The sequence below is a fragment of the Octopus sinensis genome, linkage group LG1, assembly GCF_006345805.1.
Source record: "Octopus sinensis linkage group LG1, ASM634580v1, whole genome shotgun sequence".
NCBI classification, from domain to species: domain Eukaryota; kingdom Metazoa; phylum Mollusca; class Cephalopoda; order Octopoda; family Octopodidae; genus Octopus; species Octopus sinensis.
Genome location: NC_042997.1, coordinates 36,545,449 through 36,569,659, shown reverse-complemented (window position 1 = coordinate 36,569,659; position 24,211 = coordinate 36,545,449). Strand labels below are relative to the sequence as shown.

The window sequence follows — 24,211 nt, the reverse complement described above, 5'->3', positions numbered from 1 at the left end:
CTCATATACACACATTAATTTGTTATAAGTTATTAAATCTTTTCCGCACTGAATATTGCAACTAAATGACTATGAATATTGTAACACCAGCCCCTCACACATATCTATGCACTAGTTACCAGCTCAAAATACCTCCATTTTAACACTGCGAAAAGTTATTAATCTCAATGGAGAAATATTCTATAAAGTAAACACCATTGTTTTAGTCTTCGCTGCATGTTTCCACTCTTATATTTTAATTTTCATTGTATTTCAAATTGAATTCAGGCATACATATAGGTAGGTATATGTAGCATGTTAAATATCTGTCTACACACACGCGAAGGCAAACACACGCACATACATACACACGTACACCACACACATATATATGTATATGTGTACATATATATATACATAAATATAGGTATATATTCATATATATGTGAGCGTCTATCTATGTATATATATAAATATGCATTGAAAATGTTGCAAGTCGCAACGAAAATTTTAGGAAAATAAAAAAATTAGAAATAAGAGGAAATTTTACCGGTGAGTGTGTTACATTATACGGCACAAAAAGCAAGTGACTCTCCCCAGACACAACAGATTATATAATATATGATATATATATATATATATATATATTATATATATATATATATTATATATATATATATATATATATACATATATATATATATATTATATATATATATATATATATATATATATATTATATATATATTATATATATATATATATATAGATACACACACACACACACACATATATATATATATATAAAATGTAATATGTATATATATAAAATACGACTAGAAAAAATGGGGTGATACAGAAATAGTATACATCAATTGTTAGATATTACATTATGTCTTTGTGTATTTTAAACAATTATCAGTAGATATATATATACGTATGTAAAGACTGCTTATTACATACGTACGTACCAGTAATTCCTAGAATAGCCATCTTCAGAGAGTTTAAAAGAGTGTCTAAAAATATATTATAAAATATATAATATAATATAATATTATATTATATTATATATATATAAATACTTCGAAGCATATTTGTAAGTTATTTACGATGAAACTGTCTCAGAATATCTTTAGAACTGTCTGTATCTTGTGAGCATTTCATATTCGCTCCAGTGAGATTTATGAGAATTCTTATAAATTTTTCGCTGTCATCAACCACTTTTGACAATTTACTTTTGTAGTCTTGTTTTAAGATCAGGATCTAAATACCCTCGATGTAATGCGCAGTACAAAAATCATTGTTATTTAATAGTCTTACGTTAGTTATACTAAACAAATTTGTTGACACCAAATGATATTTGTGAGTTTTCTGAAATTCTAATTGCAATGAATCTGTAGGTAAAACTGGTCGATCTATTATTTGTTGCTCCTAAGATATTTAACAGGTTCATCTGCCAACAGAATTGTAAGCTACGTTATTCAAAGTCGTATATCAATATCAAACGGAAAGAAATTAGAGTATAGTTTAAGCAGTGAAAATATAAATCAAGTACAAATTACTATACCTTACTTGGATTAAATTTACGACTGGACTGTCCTTGTAAGATGCCGAAAAAGCTGATTTTTACATCTATATGTTACAATCAATTCACTTCGAAAGCATATTAGCACAATGAATGGATTCATTCTGTTCACGTGTGAATATGTTGTTGCTGATAGAATACTAAATCTGTTTAAACAGTTTGTGTGTTACTACAAGCGTAGAAAAAAATATGCCTGTATGTGTAACCGCGGTGAAACATACAGGTCAGATATCACTTTTTATATATGATGTACGTATACACACACATACATATATATATATATATTATATATATATATATATATATATATATATATACATATATATAAAGAGAGAGAGAGAGAGAGAGAGAGAGAGGTAAATAGATAGAAATGTCTCTGGGTGAATATGAATGGGGTAGGGCTCGGAGATCATTTTATTTTACTTATGCTTTATTAAAACTAGAACTATATTCCCGTCAGAGCATTTTTAGAATGGTGGATTGAAATATTTTCAGACATAATATTTGCAAGCGTTTATTCAACGAGGTTCCTAAATTTGTGAACAACAATTCTATACTTTGATAGTTAGATCTTCAAGATACAGACAGCGTACTATGTGATTCAATCTCTTTATATCAGGTCGTGTAATATGAATTTTTGAGCAAGGTATATGTTAAAATTTTGACAGCTGCTAATTTTGCGCCATTACTTATCTTATCTTATTTTAAGCTGACACATCTATTTTTTTTAATTCTAACTAATTTTGCGCTTTATAATGTATGTATAAGACGTTTCTTTTTTTTTTCTATTTATGTTTAGAGATGGATAAATCGAAAATTCGTACCGGTTTGAAATACGAGTTCTTTCTTGGAAATACCGCTCAGAATGTTAATGGATAGCTCAGAATATTAAGGTGGGGTATTTCATTCTAGTACATCAGAGAGTATCAAATTGGTTCGTAAAATTTCTTTCTGGTAACTTTGACCTCACAAATGAGCAATTCGGTCGACCAGAAACAAAGACGAACAGAGAGCCGCCGTCTAGTCTGATCAATCTCAAAGTGCCCGTAATTTATCGTTGTTGTTTGTTGTTTGCAAGCAAAAAATATTGACTCATCTACAAAAAATCAGAAACAGCAACGTTTGGAAGTCTGCCTTATGCTACTTTCTCGTCACAAAAAGGAATCATTTTTTAATCGAATTGTAACATGTGATGAAAATGGATCCAGTACAACAAACGTAAACGTTCAGCACAATGATCGGGCAAAGACGAGCCACCAAAGCAGAGTCCAAAGGCAAAATACATCAAAAGAAGCTGATGGTGTGTGTTTGGTGGTCAGGGGCAAGTGTGATCCATTATGATTTCACTAAACCTGGCTCATCAATCACAGCCAAAGTGTACTACAGCCAACTGGACCAAATGATGCAGAAACTTACAAAAAGAACAGCCTAGATTAGTCAACAGATCCACTCCAATTTCATTGCAAGACAACGCCTGGCCACACTCGCCAAAATTACGTTGGCGAAACTACAGGAGTTCGAGTTTGAAGTTCTCCCTCATCCACCATACTCACCTGATCTTGTCCCCCCCCCCCACTGACTACCACCTTTTCCAGAATATGGATAACTTTTTGGTAGGAAAAAAAATTAAATTCAAACGATGCTGTAAAACAGACCTTCCCAGATATTATTGTCTCTAGACTGCCAGGTTTTTACAGTTCCGGGCTAGAGAAGCTACCGCTGAAATAGAAAAACTGTATTGTCAATATGGGTACGTACTTTGATGAATAAAACTATTGTATGTATTTATAAAGCATTTGAAACCTTCTTTACTGTTCTACAAATTTCATACTTGTCGACCTAATATGTAGCAAAACCACTACAACTCACATGCGCTAAAACTTAAATATTGACATATAGATTTAAACACCGGCCAATGTATGTTTATATTTCTTTATGGCTAGTATATATTGCATGTGTTCCATTCAGCATTGCACAGCATTAGGAGTATTTCCTCCGATATTAATTATAGTTATCCATTTTGTGAGGGAATCATCATTGGATTCTAATGTTTTTTCTGAGTTTGTTTCCCGTAGTATATGTAGTGTATATTTTATTGCACCTTGTAAATACATAGTGATCCGAAGAGAGGCTTTTTTTTTAACTCTATGTGCAAGATAACATCTGGTGGCATGCTGTTTAGAACTCTCATATACGCAAATGGATTTTACAAATCCTATTGTTCATCGATTGTATGTTTGCGAATTTAGATCATTATGATTTGTATTAAAATTCAATGCTTGTGAGATTATTAATAAAGCTAGTTCATTGTTTGGTTTTATACATAATGCGTTCTGCTTCATGAAGCTTCACAATATCCTTATCTATTCTATAGTTACTATATGTTTTATTCGTGTAATAATACTTATGGGTTGATCATGTAATTTTGAAATATATGTTGGACCTTTTATTACCTTATATTTGTCTATCGTTTTCTGGTGCCGAAAATAAATTCGAGGCTGAGCAGTGTTGTTTATTTTGTTTTATAGATTACTTCATCTACTGTTTTGTTTGTAGAGGCGAATCTTAATGTACTACTGACATTTAATATCAGCATAGGCTTTTGCTGTCTCCATGTACGTAAAAGAACTTGCTTATGCTATAAAAGAAGGGATGTGTTCGTTCTACTTAGATCAAAGTCACACATAGCTGTATAATCCTTCATGGAGGCGGCGAATACACAAACACACGCGTGCTCACACACAGACTCACCCATTCACTCACTCACACGGACACACACGCAATCACACATAAACAAAACTATCTTTAGTAAAATCCTTACATAGATAAGCGTACTGAATCATTACCAGAAATGAATGACAGTATAAGGTAATTCATAGAAGTCAACAATTATTAATCATCAATGCCGGTACTAAGAAAGCAATCCAACAAAACGGCCCGAAAAAACACGCAACAAAAACATCAGAGACTTGGCTTATTACTAATACACAAACCACACGTATAGTGCATTATATAAATCAAATGAATATTAACTATAGATCACATTATGCATTATAAAACTCGTGACAACACAGGTAAATGTAATTTAGCACTGACAATATGATTATAAAACGACAAAATTAAAAACCTCCATATTGGCAACACACCACATGCATGTCAACTCACGAACACGCTATTGATCACTCGTGTGATTTAGAGTTCAAATGTAATATTGCCAGCTATAAACGCAACGATTGCACCTTTTTATATTCATCAAACTTGTACGCGATTCACCCGTTTCTCTTACAAAAGAAGCACTTGCAATGCACTCTACAACACAACATAAATAGAAAGGTAGTTATAGGAATATTTGTGTACAGCATATATCTAATCTAAACACGTCTCTTAAAAATTGATAAATAATGATAAAAATTATTTGTATAACTGTGGACAGTGCTATATGTTTTATGTGTATATCAATATACACATAACGTAACTAACTCACTACTAAAATTAAACAGATGACTGGTGAAGCATAAATCTAACACTCATAACTAAAAGATTGTCGATGATATGTACATCAATTACCTATTTCTGTGACGAGTAATGCATGCTTGCCAACCATGGAAAAGTGAGCTACTGTTTAATGAGTTTTTTTTATCAATATTGAGCATAATTAGAATGTAGATAGCGGTCCGCATACTCACAACCCAATTACATAGCAACTTCAAATATGCAAACATTGTGACACTTTGAAGTTGCTTCTGTTACCAATCTCAAGTTGGTATTTAAATTTATCGAATTTATATGGGTTCCATTTTCTTCAGTACCTATATTGAATTATATCGTTTTGACAGGAACAAAAAAATATCTCCGAGCATAAATTTACTATTTTGAAGAATATATTTATTAACTAAGTGTTAGAAAGCTAGCATCATATAATATCATTTCCTGCTTGATGGCAACAAAGAAAATGAAATTTCACGTTATTCATGTTCACGTCGTCGCTGAGAAATCAAAAAAAAATATTTTCGTATCTCACATCATATCTAAAAGGAAAACAAAATACTTGTAAAATCTATGTAGCAGTGTTTCAGAGATATATTAGATTAGCAGTAATTATCATTTTGCATCAATAATCTTTTATTATCTACGCACCTGTGCACAGCTGGTAAGTATGAAACAATGAAATTATACACACAGACACCACATACACACAAGCCCATCCACACACAACCATAGACACAGATATGCATGTATGTATGTATGTATATATATATATATATATATATATATATATATACATATGGAAATATATTTATATATATATATATATATATATACATATGCAAATATATTTATATATATAATATATATATATATATATATTATATATATATATATATATATATATATAATATATATATATATATATGCATGCATACGTATATAATATGCATATGTGACTCACACACTTTTGGTCACTCATCTTCTCTCTCTCTTGAAATATATATATATATATATATAATATATATATATATGAAGAGAGAGAGAGAAACAAAGAGAGAGATACACATACATCATACAGTTATATGAATATTTACGTACAATCACATATATGTATATATACATACACATAAACACACATACATGAACGCACATGAAAAGCTACATAACTACCTTTGTGTGTCGCTATACGTGCATCATATGTGAGTGTACTCTATATCTTATATAATGTTGGAGAAACAGTATGTTTGCGATGTTTGTTCTCTATCTTTGAAAGAAAAATCTTTAATCGTATATAAAAAAGAAAGCAGCAAATTTTTTTCCCGACATAACAGACAAATCAAAAGTTAAAGCGCAGACTTTATATTTAGAATATGCCAGTGAATTTTTCATTAATTTAGCATTAGTTTGGCTTATGTTAACGATCTAACTGATCGGTACACCACTTTCATTGATGTTCAAATGCCACACAAAATGCCCGGCGTACGCGGAAAGTAATCCCATAAGGAAACATGAGCATTTAATTATATTTTTGTCTTCATATCAACATATTTTTCCCTGTCGTCTTATTTGAAATTATATATATATCTACACAGGGGCGTAAACTGGCACTAACACTAACCTCATGCATATATATATATATATATATATGTGTGTGTATGTATATATGTATGTATGTTGGTATGTATGTATGTATACAGACGCATACACACACAGGCACTTACAAATAAGCAAACACACATACACACATATATATGTGCGCGATGGGCTTCTTTCAGCTTCTGTCGATCAAATCCACTGACATGCACTTGGTCGGCCCGAGGCTGTAATAAAAAGACCACACCTAGGTATCAATTCTTACGACGCATATATATATATTAAGACCCCTTCGGCGGTCAGACACTGACCATGGGTTTGCATCTAGATAGTTACCCTCTGAGGCACAAGTCTGGGCAAGTTTGTTTTATGGAAGAAGAGCAGTCGCCCATGCATACCGGCCTCCCTTCTCCACGTCACCGATGTTGTCCAAGGGAAAGGCAAGGGCCGATACAGTTTGGCACCTGTGACGTCGCAACTCATTTCTACACCTGAGTGAACTGGAGCAACGTGAAATAAAGTGTCCTGCTCAAGAACACAACACGCAGCCTGGTCCGGGATTCGAGCTCACAACCTCACGATCGTAAGCTCGACGCTCTAACCACTGAGCCACGCGCCTATAGTCTAATAAAGGGTCATATAAGAAGCCCTTGACAGAAGAAGAACGCTTTCCTATCTTCGTTGGAGACGAACCCACGCGGAGAGGAAAGCCTTCTTTTTCTGTAGGGGGCCTTATATGCCCCTTTATTAGACTATTTTCCTTAGTCATTGCAATGTGATCACCATGAGCTTTAAGCTTATATAAAAATACCATTATTATTATTATTTACAGGATTGTAAATCACGGGCCTGTAATAAAAAAACAGCATTCGTACTGAAAGCACACACACACACACACACAAACACACACACACACACACAAATACACACACACATATATATAGTACATTTAACATAGTATTACGGAGCTTAAGTAAGCGACATGCCACTCTAATTTTGACGACATGCTGCAACAATTCAAAACGAATTTAGTCTTGTTCATGTCCTTGCTGAAAATCTGTGCAATTTAACCAACTTAGCTCTGGAGTTAACAGTATTGTGAGAGTAAATGGATATATTTATAATCCGATTTTCAATTGGCGGGACTGGAATTATGCACAAATTTTTTCTCAGAAGGGAATGACGTATAACTTCCATCAACATATATAACATTATTCTAGTTCATAGCAATTTATGTTCTGGAAATTATATTAGACATTCTCGTTCATGCTGTCCTTCTCTTCATTAATTACATTCATCGTAAATATATTAATAATAAATGAATTTCTAAATCTCCAACTGTCCTGATAAAAATGATTATCTTTGGTATATTAGAATGCTTCACAGTGTGTAACATAAAAGAGTGTGAGAAGCAACTCAGAAAGACTGATTTCTGGTGGAGAGGAGAGAGAAAGAAGCAGTAGAGACGGCAACGAGGACCAGATAAGAATAAAACTGGTGCGAGAAAGAAACCTCTGGAAGAAATGACCTTCACGGTCAGCTTCTCAGCCAAACATAGGTCATCGCAGTAAAGGAGTCCTGATTATGGCTGTCGAATGGAGAGCTTAAAAAAGAAACAGGACTCATAATCCCTTTTCAACGACAGACATTGCGGACGAATATCATTAAGACCAAACTAGGCAAGTTAGCGAAAATTGCAAAAGTGAAGCTTGTAATGTGAAAGAGGAATCTATTATGCCCACAATAAGATCTTGTGGTATCATTTGGAACAGAAGGAATATAGACACAGGCACGACTCCGTGGCTGATGCACGTTTCTGGAACATATTCCGCATTGAGGAATTTGAAGTAGGAAGAGGATGCTACGGACATCAAGCAGGGAGTGTAACAGAGAACGGCCTGTATAAGGTATTATGATATTTTAATGTGCCGACTGATCACTAACTTCATGACCAGTTATTATGGTACTGGACAAGGAAAAAACAGAAGAGAGCATCATCATCAAAGAGAAGGCTATATTTACGAACATTAATGTAGCGGTCAAAGAACAGGAGAAAGTTGGGAAATACCAGGATTTGCCGAGAGAAATACGATTATGGATCGTTTCTACACTGTAATCCGAATTGTTGTGCGTGCCCTATGTACCGTCACCGACAGACCTAACATGTCTCTTATTGATGCCAGTGTAACTGCAAGGGTTGCATTGATTCAGATATCTGCTTTATTGGTAACATCAAGGTATGTAATAATTGACCTCCATAGTTAAGGTTGTGAGTTGGCATCAAGACATAAATTTCTATCTACTATTTTGATTAGGTTATATTTCCAACAGCTCTTCCCATACGGGAATGCAGCTTTAATGCATAGAGGCCAATGTACATAGTGGCCAAGTGACTAATGTATTCATGTGAGGCTAGCAGAGATCAAGAGGAAACTTGTTTCCCTGGTTGTATCGCCAAAACGGCAATGACTGCCTGCACCAATTTTCAGAGTGTTTGCTTGGAAGTCTCGGGTTGGCGGATATTGATCGTTAGCTTCTACAACGAAGCTCCCTATTGCTGACTTAATTCAAGATGCTGTCAACCATTGATGGGTCATCTTTGTATCAGCATGCAGATCACTGGCCTTTGTAGAGTAATTGATATATAATAACTTACTGCTACATGTGCTTCGTACCACTGGGACTCCATTTAATTTGGTTTGTGTTTTTACCTGCTTTGATATAGTAGTTCCTTTATCACTTGCTTCTGAGTGTACCTGAAATCTGTTGACCCTCAATTCATTTACACACTTCTTTGCCTCTTTTGAAATTGAATATATTTCTGCGACTTTCATACTTGCAGACAAGATTAACTTTCCAGTCATTGGCATACTTAAGATGGGCATCTACCCCTATAGTTGCTGCTTTTAGCGACACTTGCAGCTGTTTTAGTCCATGTTCTGTATCCTTTCGTTAGAAGTACGGTCTATCTTCTTTTGACTTTGGGTGATGTATACGGTATATTGGGAAGAGCATGCGTATTTTCGCAGCGATTTTACTGATTTCACTGATGGACAATTTTATGATGATAAAGCTGTACGTCATAACAGATATAGCTAGGCAGTCGATGGTGTTAATCCTGATTTTTTGCAATAATATCCCGCTTTTAGAATGGTTGTAACTCTTGCATTGCACATAGCGTAGCTTCTTAAGGCTAAGAGATCTGTATTCATCAGTATTTTGTTTTTGTTGTCAGATGTATCATAGTTTGTTGTTGGTGTTTTTAAACTTATCAATTGTTCACTTTGTGTTAGTTTGAAAATAAAAATAAAATTGCTTTGTTATTTTTTGCTTCCTTTGTGATATATGCTTTCATACGTGTGTGTGTGTGATGTCCTGTAAATTTTACGTAGCTGTGTAAATATTGAGATGTATTTGCAGCCCTATGGGTATTGAAATGTATATATAATTGAATAGACATTGGAGTGTATGCGTAATTAGTCAATTTACGCACTTACTGTTTTGTTCCAATTATCTTTTATATTTTACAAACGTTCCGATGTTTATTTCGCATGTGATTCTGGCACATGCTTCACTGAGACGTTGTGTATTGGAGAAGCTGTAATTTGTATGGCAGTAAAATTTCGTTTTTGTTATTATTTTCGTTAAAAGGCCGCTTCCTTCAAGTGTCCCACATGTTCCTTTATCTCAATCCACCGATGTTCCTCATGCCCCATAACTTTCCTATATCGTCCAGCAGCAGCTGGTATTTCTCACTCTTTTGTTTCCTTACATTTCACCTTCGAATAGCCTGGTATTGCAGCATCTTTTATCTTTGCATCTTTTCATCTTTATGCAAGATCACGATATCTGGCAGTTTCGCCTCTATGATTTGGTCGCCCTGTATGTTAAAATCGCAGAGTAATTTGTAATGTTCGTTTTCCATTACTCCCTCTGGTTTGTGTTCATACCATTGTTCGGCTCTCCTGATGTTTGCTTTATCACACAACAACCAGTGGAAATACCTGGCCACATTGTCGCGTATCCTTTTATATTCACGTTGTGAGAGCTTACAGCATTCACTAAACATGTGGCTTATACTTTCTCGCTTCTTAGAGCACATCGTACACTGTGGCAAGCCAGTGTTTTTATCATTGTCAAATTTGGACCATTTAGTTCTGAGAGCTTGTTCTTGGGCGTTGCTCACTAATGCCTGTGGACCCTTTAAAACCTCCTTTCTAGCGGCCATTATCTTTATTCTTCAAGAACTGACTGTGCATTTTCTTGTCCTGCTAAATTTTCTTCATCTGTCCTCTCTCTCTCGTCTTTCTTAAATCTAGGGTTTCGTTCACTTTTAAGGTTCCCCGCATTTTCATTGCTTCAATCATTTATTCTTTACTTGATATATCAAGCTAGGATGTTCTCCTTTTCTCATACGTATCCTTCACAACACACCAATCCCCGCCTTCCGTCTTTCCGCTTTACATACAATCTTGACTTATCACTCTTGGGGTGTAGTTCCTTGTTTAATGTCATTAATTTACGTCTTCTCCGTCTATATCTTGTAATTCTTTCTTCTTCAAAGACACTATTCCTGCCCCATATCTCATCAAAGCAACCACCCACGTGTTGATTGCTCTAATGTTATAGCGATCATTTAGCTTCGATTAGAGCACAAGCCGGGTTCTCCTCAACTACTTTTCCTGTATATTTCTTTCATTTTGTCTACATTCATCTTATCACTTTCAATGATAGCCAGGTACTTATATCCTTCTTCTCCGACTTCCTTTATATTTACGTTACTTTCCAGCTTGATTCCATGGCTTTTACTAATTTTCCCCATTTTGAGAATCATTATACCGCATTTCTCATTCCAAAATTCCATGCCAATATATTTGATAATCATCTGCACATTTGCCCTCAAAATCTCAATTTCTTACTGAAACTTAGCAAATAGCTTCAGGTCATTCATAAACCACAGGTTATTTACCTTCACCCTGCCTAGCATGTACTGCACACGCATCTTAAAATGCTAGTTAATGGCAGTTTGTAAACAACAAATAGGAATTGTGACAAATTATTATTATGATTATTATTATCATTATTATTGCTTTTGCACAGCTTATAATACTGGAGATGTACTACAGTTTCAGCTGTTCACTACCAGTGAACTAAGGTAACATCTCTAAATTTTCGAGCAACTTCCGGAGTATTCGAGCGTTTCCAAGCAGTGCTGTTTTCTGCAAGTGCTCCACCCTTATTGCAGCCCCTATTTCTTCCACGTGCTTCTTGAGATTTTTTGCTCACTTTTCCCAAGACTCAGACGATTATTGGTACTACTGCTATCTTATTCATTGACAACTGCTTAACTTCGAAGATAAACTCATATCACTCGACTTTTCTTTCTTTCTTATCGCATACCTTGTTGTCAGTTGGGGAGGCTATGTCTATGATCCAGCATAGTTTGTTTTCTTTCTCAATTAAGAATATATCCGGCTTTCTATTCTCTATCTCATGGTCTCACTTGGTCATAAAATGCCACAGGATCTTTGCATTTCTATTTTCGACAATGCCTTCAGGTTTGTGGGCGTACCAAATTATTATCAATATCATCATCATCATCATCATGATCGTTATTATTATTATTATTATTATTATTATTATTTATTATTATTATTATTATTATTATTACTAGTATCATTATCATCATCATCATCATCATCATTATTATTATTATTATTATTAATTATTATTATTATTATTATTATTATTATTATTATTATTATCATCATCACCATTATCATTATCAATATTATTATTATTATTATCATCATCATCATCATCTTTATCATCATCATCATCATCATCATTATCATCATCATCAGCATCATCATCATGTTTAACTTTCGCATTTTATTTGTACTAATTGATTCCAAGGTTCACCCAGAGACCTCAAGAGATAACACTTTAGAAGTTGAAGTTGGTGTTATGTCTAGGTGTCATATATTTCGTTTTGCACAAATTATTTTTCTAGAGAATGTTTAAGGAAACAAAAAATAAATGATAATTTTGTTTTATAATTTGGAATTATATATACAGTATTTTACGTAGGATATGGGCAGTTCCTATGAGCACTATTTTTGGAATTTCTGCCGTATTTAGATTTCCTGATGTCTGAGCTAGGTAGCTCAGATACCAGGTAGATACCAGCTAGGCAGGTCACTCCCTTTTGCTATCATTCCTAGGGCACCTTTAACAATAGGTTATAGTCTTGAGGTTCTACATTTTGCCGATTTCTATTTCAAGACCCTTGCTCAGTCTTTGGTAGGAGTTGAGAGATACATTCATGTCGATAAGTAGTCATGATTTTTGTCAGAAGTCGTTCCATAACGCCTGACCCATTCGCATCTGTCTTTCTGTTAATTTTAACGGTGAAGCACCAGATGAGTGAGATGTAGTCAATTTCAAGCACTGGAGTTGTTTTTTGTTCCCACGAAATTTATTCATGGGGCAGGTCAGAGTTTTTGCAAATTACTTAGTGAATATACTTATTTCTTTATTGCCCACAGAGGGGATAAATATAGAGGGGGCAAACAAGGACAGACATAGAGATTAACTCAATAACCTCGACCCCAGTGCGTAACTGGTACTTAAATTATCGACCCCGAAAGGTTGAAAGGCAAAGTCGACCTCGGCGGAATTTGAACTCAGAACGTAAAGACAGACGAAATAACGCTAGGCATTTCATCTGGCGCGCTAAAGTTTCTGCCAGCTCACCGCATTTAATATATACTGTGCTGCTCTGTTTTAGTGAATATACTGTGTGCTCTGTCATGCTTGTTGAGATACTGTGTAGGCACAAGAAGATTGCACGTGGAGATAACATGATCGATGGTTTCATTTTGTTTACATACACATGTTGGGCAACTGCCTTTCTTTAATATGTTGGTCCGGAAGTTCCTTGTAGTTAGACACTGATTTTGTGCGGCTATGACAAAACCTTGTCTGATTTTAAAGAAGAAGACAATAACCATTGATGAGTAAGGGTTTTGTTAACATCGGCATTATTAGATCTCTTTGGGTATTTGCCACTGAGATATTTTTCTTGCCATTCAGCAGAATATCTAAGGCAGTAGTTTTAGCACGGGTTTTCATATTCTTAGCTTTTTCTGTGCCTGTTTTCAGTACATCTAATTCTGGGATTAGTTGTTTTTAAATTATTATCATTATTAATATTATTATTATTATTATTATTATTATTATTATTATTATTATATTATTATTATTATTATTATAATTATTTAGCAAGTCGGGCAAAATATTAACGACATTTCATTTGTTGAACGCTGGGGTCGATAATAATAATAATAATAATGATAATAATAATAATAATGAATAAAATAAGCAGCAGTTGTACACTTGGTTCCTTGTAATCGACTTCACCGCCCTCTCCCAAAATTTCGGGCCTTGTGTCTATAATACAAAGGATAATTATTATTATTATCCTAGAAATTATTTGAGATCAGCTGGTCGACAGCCTGCCTACCCAAATGTTTGCGTTTAAGGTTGTTTTTCCTTACATACTTCATCAATTCAGCATTCATCTCTCGGTGAACTGTAGAAATGAGAATTCTGCGTTTTTTTTAACGTGATTTAAAAAATTTCCTTCCTGTTGCCATTCTTCATTTATGAGGTTTTGCAGTAGCTGAGTTGATTATATACTGAAGATGCATATTCAGGGATGTTATTGTTGATAATATTGTTGCGATACTAGTGGAGCTGAGTAGCTTTTTGTCGACAGTTTTGGCGTCCCTTCGACGATTCTGTTTATTTATATTTAATTTAATGCGACAGTCTTTGGCCAGTATGTCTTCATGTGATCGTATTTTTCCTTGATCCTCTCACCTCCGCCTTATCTTCGTCATTTCAGGAGAATTCGATTATAGAATGAAACATTGAAAGAAAACAAACTGTTTTGCATGTGACTCATTCGTGTCGAGGATTTGGTAAATGTGAGTCTAGTGATAAACGGAATGATGGATTGTGCTGTGCTCCTGTCGAACTCTCATTGCTCTTCTGCTGTGCTTTGGTGTTTGTGTGGGTGTGTTTGTATGTTCGTGTATATCTGTGTATATATGAGTGTGTATGTATGCGTTTGTGTGTTTATGTGTATGTGCTTTCCACTGGTTCTTTAATGTAATTGTTGCTACTGTTACCGTTGTTTCCCTTAGCGCTACAGTGAGCACAGCATTGCGTGTTTATGTACACCTGAGAAGGCTGTCGAGTGGATTGTGCCAAAAGGGGTGTGACATCTGAGCCGTGTTAACCTCGCCAAAACGCAAATTTGATTTTTAATCGGGAGTAGGACCTGAGGGTTATCTCGGTCTAGTTTTCTTGATGATCTTCGACCAGGACTTCTACACTAACTACGAAGCACTTTTATTGACAACAGCTCTATATGTCTCGGATTGTATCTTTTTACTTCAATGGCAGAGGATGTCACTATCTATCAAATGGTCACATATCTTAGTGTATTCAACATTATCTTCCTCGCCTAGCAACCAACAATATTGAAAGAAATACTATAAAAGAGTATTTTAGATATATTAGATATTTTCCTTAAAACCTAAATGTATATATCCCAAATAAGACAATAAACAATACATTTGTTGTCCGACGCAGCGGAGAGGGATCTTTTGCAACAGAAAATAATACTCCCTTTAAAATGTTACATATGCCATAAGGTGATGCACAAATATACCTGTCCGCAATACTAGGTGATAAGTTTTACGCCAAAGGAAATATCTCATGACGTGCATTAGTTAGGATCAAATTTGATAAATAGAACTATTTAATAAACGTTAACAATAAATATTATTTTTTGAGATCAAGTGTCTTTTAATATACGAGGGCTTAGTCCAAAAATAAGGTGGTTTGTATAGTAGAAAATTGGCATGATATCTCCTTAAAGAAAACATTATTGGTTACAATGAAAATGGTGTGCGAAAATGTATGTCTTCTTTGCCAATACTTGGCATTTCAGAAGAGAGGAAGTGGCAGGACTAAAACAATTCATAACGATTACTTTATTTGCGAAACAATATTCTGAAGTACCGACAAAAGATTAATAGATGTGCTCTCTAAGAAACAGAACGTTCTAAACAATAATTTATTTTTCTTACACGTTAAACACATTTGACGCCAAAAGTGTCTCTCACTCCATCGGTACACAAATCTCGTTGCTTTTCCCAGATATAACATGTGCCCTGGTATTCATATTTATGCATCCTACTCAGTTATCTGAAAGTAAATTTGTGGTCGTCGTCTGATTTTTTTTTAAATGTCGCCTAGACTACGAAAATTTGTCGTGCGTTCTTCCCATTTTGATACGCTAGCACCATATCTGACATAAGCTATGTCTCAAAAAAACTTCCAACTCTAAATTTGTTGAAACATCAGAAAATTCAACGCAAAAAGATTTCTTATTTGAAATTATATCATACAGGACAAAACTGCTCTTTCAAATCATTCTTAACTCACTCTTGCAACACACCAGAAGCTTCAAATATACAATCACTATAGCACATGTTATTCAAGGATTTTCAAACTCATTGTTTCATTACTGTTATTAAAATAAATACAAGCTCGCCAGTATACAGCACTAGCATCAGAATAACGCTATACCGCAGAGGTGAATTGTTATTTCAATGGCCGGGTTTCCTCTTCAGTGAGATATTGTAACTACAAATGCTGTCAAGGAATTTAATGTGGAACATGCAAGTTCCCACAGACGGCAAGATTAGTGTAAATCGCCTAAATATTGCGAATGCTATTGTAGACTTGTTGATGTATTAATTTCACAGGTTACAATAAATATTTAAATGAAAATAAGACAAACTCTCCGAATATAAGATATAGAAAGAAAGACAGCAAAAAATCTAAGATAGAATGCAGAACCGATCCTTACTTAAAGGGTCATTTTTAATTGACAAAAAAAATATGACATGGATATACATTTAAATTTAACCCCAAATATATACACACAGAGCTTGAAGAAAATTCACTAAAACTTGCAGTACACATGTTCGACACGCATTGTATTTCAAAACCAATAGGAATACTTTATATCAAAACAACTTCGTTTTTATTGTATGATGTAACAGCACATCCATCTGGTAGAATGAGCAATATACTTTACAGAATCTCTTGATTTACTACATAGCTTCGTTTTCAAATTCCAACGGGGTAAAAGTTAAATTACTTCCTCCCAGTGTGTGTAGATGTAATATTATTTAAATACTACAGCATGTTTCTCTGAAATATGTGACCTTTTGCTTATAACCAAACCATTATTATTTTGCATACAAAGCATCTCGTGTTTCTTTTATAATATATAACATCACTACGGGTATTAACCTGAGTACTCAAGAAATTTTTCCGGAATAATTATTTTCCATTGAAATTACAATATTTTACGTTCTATGAAATTGTAATAATGCAAAATAATAGTTTGCTTGTGATATTCTTAAAATATTCCTCCGTCTTAAAATAGCAACGAATTAATTTAACTTCCATTGTACATGTTTTCAAAGTTTATTGAATAGAAGTGAATAGAAAAGAATAGAATGATACAAATGCATTTATGCCTCTGGTATTACTCAAGTTGCTTACATAATTGTGCACCATTAAATATTTCTTTCTTTCACATTCTAAAATCCATTTACAAGAAAATCACATCCCATTTTGGAGAGAAATCTCCAGAAAGATATCCAGCTGTGTAATTTTAGTTGAAATACAGTTAATGAAAAACATATGATGAAAGTTAAATTTAGAGGCAATTAAAGAGATATTGATTTTTCTATCTTGACAAGGACCAAAATGTTTAGGGATGTATGTAGCTAATGGTGATTTAAATTTATCGATGACGGGGTTATGAAAGAAGTATTCCATCCAGATTAAGATTTGAACTCTGAATGTAAACTGACTGCAAAAATTACAATAGTACAAATAATCGGACAATCCCTCTATGATTAAAACACGTTAAATCTATCAATTTCAGGAACAGACACAATATAACGCATTTGGAGATCGTATATTCGATACAAAGTACATCAGTATGTCATAGATACCCTGTTCATTGACTCCCAGTTATAGGGAACCTAATCTAGGCAGAAACGGCAGCAATTTTTAGGAGAGTATATTAGTCAATATCATCAACCCCAGTCCCTGATGAGCAAATAATTTTATCGATACGGGTGTGTGGTGTGTGTGAAGAAGGAAATGGAAAGAGTGGTGGGGTTTCATTCCAGACAGATAAAGATCAGAAAAAATACCTCAATGTATATGGTCCGAGCCTGTGACGATTCGGCTGCACCAGAAATCTTGTCAAACGCAAAGATATTAACAGCGATGTGACCCTGCTGTCACCATATATTGATGTACAATACAATTTTGCTAATACCCGTATTCTCAAATTCCAACACAGCAGCACTTGATCATAAAAAAGGACAGAGATTTACCGGATAAATATTGACAACCTGCACATTACGGCATTCTAAAACATACAAACATATACATTTCAATATAGTAGCATATAATTAATTAGTATAACTAAGAACAACTGTTAAATAGTATCATATTATTTTTCCTGAAAAATTCAAGGTTGATATAATTTGACATTAACACGTGAGAAATGTGAAGTCACAAATAAAATAGCCAAAACATTTACAAATTCAATCACTTAGCAAACTCAAATTATGAAATACATCTCTAATTTATAGTTGATTCATAGTCGGGGAACAGAAATCCTTAATTAGTAGAGAATGCATGGAAGATTGTTCATTCCAAAGACACTATAGAGTAAGAATATTGAATGTAAAAGAACAGAAACACACCGACGTGTCTAGTGCGAACACTAACATTTATATATTTCATACATCACGAGAGAGACACATCCAGACATATATATGTATACAGACACACACACATATATATATATATTATATATATATATATATATATATATATAATATATATATATATATATATATGCGCGTGAATGTGTGTGTATGTATGTAAGTATATATATATATATATATATATATATATATATATATATGTATGTATGTGTGTGTGTGTGTGTGTGCGTGTGTGTATGTGTATACATTTTTTCAGAATGCGATAAAAAAATAGGGCTGAGAAGAATTTAGAAAATTTATAAATAGAAGGCCTTACAGCTGTTTCCAGGATATTTATTATATCCATTCATCGGAGACGGTGTGAGAGAATGGTTAAGCAATAGTTAATTTAGATAAGATACGAAATAGAGAGTGGAGGAATGAAAATAGATGTGAGATATACAGGGATATTGCACTGTAGAACCATTATTTAGACAGAAGAGTCCAATACCTTGTGAGTAAATTCCTTTGGGTCTTCTTGATACCATTACCTCTCATAACCTCTCTCTCTCTCTATCTATGTATATATATATATAATATATATGTTTCCTTTTCCACTTGTTTCAACGTGTTTGAGTTTCCTTTTTGTAATATTTTTGGTGAAGCAGCAAGTTGGAATAAGCCACTCTTCTTTGTTTCTCTTGCCGCGATGTGTGTTCCTCTGATATTTAAAATAAAATTGGTCCAGACTCTCTTTGAAGACCTCCACATGTATATCTTGCAACCCATGACGTTATTTGGCTGGATGCTCATTACTTTCTCGTTACTAGCTTTTAGCTTACTGGTTGCTGGTTCGAAATACTAAACAGGATCATAGGTATTATGCAGTATCATCTAGTTCCTTGGTTGATACAGCTTCCAAATACAAAGTTGGAAGCTGGATCTTCCTAGATCTTCCATATATATATATCACAGCAAATCTTTCACACCCGTTCTCTAGGGAGACGAGCTTCGGTTCATTTTGCATCGTCCAGTTGCTTCATCTACTTCAACGAGTCGATCTTCTTTGTTTAGTGGCGCAAGATTGTCTCAAGTTTGGTCTACCGCATCACACTTTGAGTTAACTATATTTGTTAACAGTAATCCAAAAGACTAAGCGCGAAAATTCTCTATAGGAGTAGCATATCATTTTCTTTGGTTCTGAATGATCTTATAATCCTTCCAGCTACTCGCTTGCACATTGTTGCACTCTTGGCAATATGCATATAGAGTGCTACATTATTACTCATATGGTTTCCCAGGTCATGCGCAGACTGTGAACCTGGCATTCACTACACACTGGTCCTTCGCATTCAAGCTGCAGTCTTTTTGTTGGTCGATAGTAGAGTGCGTGAAACTTCTCAGCACTAGAATGCATGTTATTTTCAACAGCCAATTTGTATATTGTTTGCTGGTCATTTCGCAGAAGTACAGATGTAGTATGTCATCAAGGTCTTTGATCGCTTGTGATAGTCTTCTATCATCAGCGTAGCTGGTGATTATAGCTGACTCTATGGATAAGGAGTTGTCTGAAAGAGACACCCCAAACAGCAGTTGTTCCAGAATAGTTTCCTGGGGGATTCCGGTGCAGATTAATGTCTCCCCCGAGAGACTGGGGGAAAGAGAGAGAAAAAAGGAGAGCATCATTGTCTACAACTGTCTCACATCTGTGCTTTAAATTGTCATGCCAGTGTTCTCCAGTTCTCCACAGATATCAAGGTCATGGAGTGTGTGACGTATCATCTCATGATCAACACTATCAAATGCCTTGGCAAAGTCGAAATATATCACATCCAGGTTTGAGTGTTTGAGCTGCCATTTCAGTGCCCAGTCACGATGCTACAGTAACTGTGTGAAACAGCTCCTCTCCGGAAGGAAAACATGGTGTGTGTTTTTGAGTAACTAATTTTCTTCCAGGGACGTTATCAGCCTCCTTTTGAAAATGCGTTCCGTGACCTTGCTCGCATATGAAGCGAAAGTGATAGACCTGTAATGTTTAGCATCTGCTCTGTTTTCTCCTTTATAAAAAGGAAATATGAAAATTTCTTTTAACAGTTATATATACTTTATTTGTGAGGAAACAAAGCTACCAATATATTCATGTACATACGGAAAAATATGCGAATTATGTTTCCCCGCCAAAAATGAGTGCACATTATTGAAGAGCGAGGCACTCTTATGCAGGACATGCACAAGCCGAAACGATACGCTGATTGAGAAGGTTCGGCAAATATTCGTGTTACAATCCAGGAAATTGCGCACGAAGTGCTAAGTTAGATTAGTGTATTCCATTTTAACGGAAGATATGTGTATGCGGAAAGTGTCAACTAAATTCGTCCCCAGGTCCTGACGGCACAGCAGAACGAACTCCGCATGGAAATCGCTCAGGTCATGCCGTACAGTGCAAGACCCGATCACGATGTCATGAAGTCATGGGTTTATGGTCTCTGCTTGATGCGTTCCGTTATTTAACGCATAAACGAAAACACGACCATACTTTTTGAACGTACCTCGTAATAAGTGAACCCATGATATGCTTACGGGGCTATATGTCTCTCATGCATAGTGTTCATATAATGCATATAATCGATGTCCAAAAAAAAACTTATTCAGGTTGACTGAGTGAAAAAATGGTGGTGAAATTTCGAAGTTTAGATTGTTGCATGTGCATACGGTGTGAGAGGTTTCATCCCTAATAATTCAAAATTCCTTGTTGATGTTATGACATTTAGTGTAATGCAGATCTCGATTTGCTACCCATTCCTAGCTATAATGCTCCAGTTTACATGGGGCTGTTCACACCGCCCTCTAAGTATTTATACCGTATTGGATAAAGACGTTGTGTGACTTTTGATTTTATGCCTGAACAGATCCTAATTCTGCATTTATCTGAATTTGAAGGTGTTTCCCGTCATTTCAGTATTAGCTTTTCTCTTCAAATCCATAGTGCTGGCCTTGCACACTAGTTCTTTTCTCTTTTTCGTCAAGTTGCAGCTGAGTGGAGATGTGCCGTTGAAGGATCTTTGGGGAGGTGTTCTCAATATTGTTGTTTTTATTGTGTTTGATAAATGATTGACACTCTTTTCTAGTATTTATGTGACTGATGGTAGTGGTTACGTATGTGTTTCTGGAGTTTACAAGCTATGTTCACAAACATATTCAGTCTTGCCATAAACCAAATGAGGTCATCTATATGACCAAACACTGTTAATCCGCCAATGTCCAAATAGTTTGTTAATCCTCTAATAACCAAACAATTTGTTAATCTGCTGATAAACTTTCACACAAAATGCCCCTTTTATAACGTGGCATTAGAAAGGTGCAATTTTAAGTGTAGTATAACTAATGTAGAAATGTAAGTAGACAGATCGATTATTAGTAGGCAGCCCATATAGCAACAATTTGACCACGTACATAACTTCAAAATTCATGAAACTCAAAGATGACCGCACAAAGAGAGAGAGAGGGGGGAAGTGAGAGAGGGGGAGAGAGAGAGAGAGAGAGAGGACAGGCGAGTTAGAACGATGGAGTAAGAAAGCACCCGAATGTAGTGCTAGAATTTATTCTAATTAATATATATTTTGAACGCTATGGTAATTTTCAAAATTTAACCTACCGATTGATTGATTCTTCGATACGTTAAACGCATTAAACCAATTATAAATCAGATTCTTTCATTGTTTCGTATCTATAAAAATACCGAATGGAATATGCTGAATATCCCGAAACAAATTAACATTTTGTACGTATATCATTTCTGAATTTCCGTAGCTGTGTGTTCTACAACAATTAAGATGGCTATCATAAGATACAACATACACCCTACGCATAGATATACACTCATGCATATTCAAGTGGTTATTCACGCATTTCAGACGCTTATTCAGCGACAATTATCAAAACATAATTTTTAAATGTGTGAAGGATGTGATCAATATTTATGTGTCGTAAATTAAATGAAAGAATGAATATAAAATATATCTTCATTAATATATGCCTATATTTAAATCATTATACATTTCTCGATGTTTCTAGGACTACTCGCTACACCAGCCGTTATAGAGAGAGATATGTTAACACGAAGCTCGCTACAAATAGCTGTCAGTCACGACAAGAACAAAAGGAACAATGTGATTGAAACTAACGTGTTTTTGTTCAAGTAAAAATCCTGTCACCGAGATCGTGAATAGTCTTAAACAGTGTTTTCCTGGAAAAAGGAATTAAATTATATATTCCAAATACCAAGGGCAATTTATTAGTCTATCTACTTACGGTTCTACATACGTTATACTAGACATTTTTGACAATTGAAAACTAAATTTTAAAAAACGCATCATAATCAAAAGGCGCAGGAGTGGCTGTGTGGTAAATAGCTTGCTAACCAACCACATGGTTCCGGGTTCAGTCCCACTGCGTGGCATCTTGGGCAACTGTCTTCTGCTATAGCCCCGGGCCGACCAATGCCTTGTGAGTGGATTTGGTAGACGGAAACTGAAAGAAGCCTGTCGTATATATGTATATATATATATATATATATATAAGTGTGTGTGTTTGTGGGTTTGTGTGTCTGTGTTTGTCCACACTATGCTGGTGTGTTTACGTCCCCGTTACTTAGCGGTTCGGCAAAAGAGACCGATAGAATAAGTACTGGGCTTACAAAGAATAAGTCCCGGGGTCGATTTGCTCGACTAAAGGTGGTGCTCCAGCATGGCCGCAGTCAAATGACTGAAACAAGTAAAAGAGTAAAAGAGAAAGAGTATAATACGTTTAATCAATGTGTTTATACAATGATAGTTCTGTATAGCTAAGTAGAAATTCAATGGGGTTATAACAAATGATCATGTGAAATAATTGAAATGGAAATGTTAATCTCAAAAAAGCTCATTAAAAATGTGCATACCATTACTGTACTGTTACTTTGCCGTATTTGAATACTTTGGCAACTAGTTTCCTATTGAAGCAGCTTACAACTCATGAAGTCTTTTTCCAAATATCTTTCACATACGAAGAGAGGAATAAAAAGCATCAAGAAGGAAAAAGCGAAATATTCCTGTCTTACTGAAATATTGAAATGACTTCAGAATTCTCTACTAGAAAAAATATAGCGATTATTCTAATCCCTTTCCCTGAGTATATTCTTTATCTATTGACGCCCTATGTGACAAGAATCTGAGTTCACTAGGGGAAAAAATCAGATCGTCATTCCAGTCAGAGTCAAGTTATTAACAGACAGATGAGAGAGCAGATTTCTTAACGTGACTAAATTCATATCATTGCTGGTTGGAAAGTAATTTCCAAGTATAATATTTCGCTGAATATTATTTCCTATTTATTGAATGTTAGAATAATTTAGTAGCGGTCGAGTCGAGTTGGGAGAGCCATTTCCTCCGGTCTGCATAAAAGATATATATTTGAGATTAATTTCGTTTTCCTAGAATCTAATGAGATTCTTTCGATGCTACTTGGATTTGTATCATCATATGTTGAATATAAATAATAGTTCACCACTCAAATATAATTATAGTTAATGATCAGTAAACTTTTCCCTTTTAAACTCCTGCCATAAAGAAAACTTATTTTATCTAGGTTTCGCTTTGACTTACTGTCATCCCTTCACGAATCGCTATTCTGAAATTAAGTTGGTTCAAGC

The 24,211-nt window shown here is 34.7% G+C and overlaps 1 long non-coding RNA gene across 1 annotated transcript; it reads right to left on the bottom strand.

Moving 5' to 3' along the window:
* Positions 1 to 2,820: 2,820 nt before the first annotated feature.
* LOC118766209 lies at positions 2,821 to 9,495 on the bottom strand. The gene is made up of 3 exons (XR_005002118.1): positions 9,483 to 9,495; positions 9,322 to 9,323; positions 2,821 to 3,047 (listed from the first exon to the last, which is right to left on the bottom strand). It is a non-coding gene; the product is annotated as an uncharacterized LOC118766209 (long non-coding RNA).
* Positions 9,496 to 24,211: the final 14,716 nt, after the last annotated feature.